Here is a 1,123-nt window from a genome sequence, read left to right on the forward strand (position 1 = left end):
AAATGCACGGAAGCTAATGAAGGAACAAATCCCAGAGGAAGTCGGTGATGGCTGGAGGCCCAGGTCGTAGGGCTTTGAACTTCTGCGGAATGACCAGCCAGTACTTGGGCTGCTTTTGGTCAAAGTGCTTGTTAAAGCTCAGATGCAAGGCGGCCTCCTTGGCCTGGATCTTGGGGGCGCTGTCCGGGTACAAGCGCTTCATCTCAGCGCGGCAACTATGGGGAACTGAAATAAGACTCCACAGCCTTCCGATAAGCATTCTGGTGGCTTCGCATCGAAGCCATTGCTTGACAATAATGTTGCCAGTATCTTCCATATATTGGATGACAAGACCAAGGCATGGTGGTTTCCGATGATGCCGCCTTTGCTGCCATCTCTGATTGTGAAAGTCCAAATGGGCACCGAAACTCGTGGGCTGGTAACTTGCTGATATTGGGCGGTGAGATGCAGGGGGCTCTCTATTTAAGTAAATTTTAGATGATAGCGCCTTCAGCACACTAGGTCCTCAATAAATCTTTATAAAACAAATGAATGAACACATAAAAGTGAAATATCTGGTGAACATTTTACTAGGTCCGTATTCATTGTTCAAAAAACACAGTAAAATAAACAATTCATGAATGGAAAAGAATTCCAGAATGAGGATGATATCAAAAAGTCAACCAACTAATCTGAAAATGTTCTATTTCAAAAACAGGCACCCTTCTAGTTTCTTCACTCAGGGCCAGTTATGGAATTGGTTTAGCATAAATTGATAATTGCTCCCAAACCCACTTCCAAATTTCCTAGGACGTCTAAAAGGCTGCCCATGGTCATTGTAATAACACACGCACTCTCAATGCAGATGCCTGAACTGTTCCACAGTGGGGGATGCAAAAACTTCAGCTTCTTAGCAATTAATGTGTATTATGCTCTGCCCTCAGTGCCAGTTGGGTAAGTGGTCGAAGTGGCCACACACATATGTTCAGCCCAAGTTTGCATACATTTTCCCTCTCAACCAGGGTCTCAAAGCTTCTTTGTTATTAATAATTAGTCTTTATTATAAGCTGAGAGATTTCATGAGAGTGAAAGAATTCCATTTGCTAAAATGAGCATGGTTTTTATGAATTTCTAAAATACTCTT

General features: G+C 42.7%; 1 pseudogene; it reads right to left on the minus strand.

The window, feature by feature from the left end:
* LOC102767641 overlaps positions 1 to 405 on the minus strand; it is a 772-nt pseudogene extending 367 nt beyond the window's left edge.
* Positions 406 to 1,123: the final 718 nt, after the last annotated feature.

This window comes from Myotis davidii, unplaced genomic scaffold (assembly GCF_000327345.1).
Source record: "Myotis davidii unplaced genomic scaffold, ASM32734v1 scaffold292, whole genome shotgun sequence".
Taxonomy (NCBI): Eukaryota; Metazoa; Chordata; class Mammalia; order Chiroptera; family Vespertilionidae; genus Myotis; species Myotis davidii.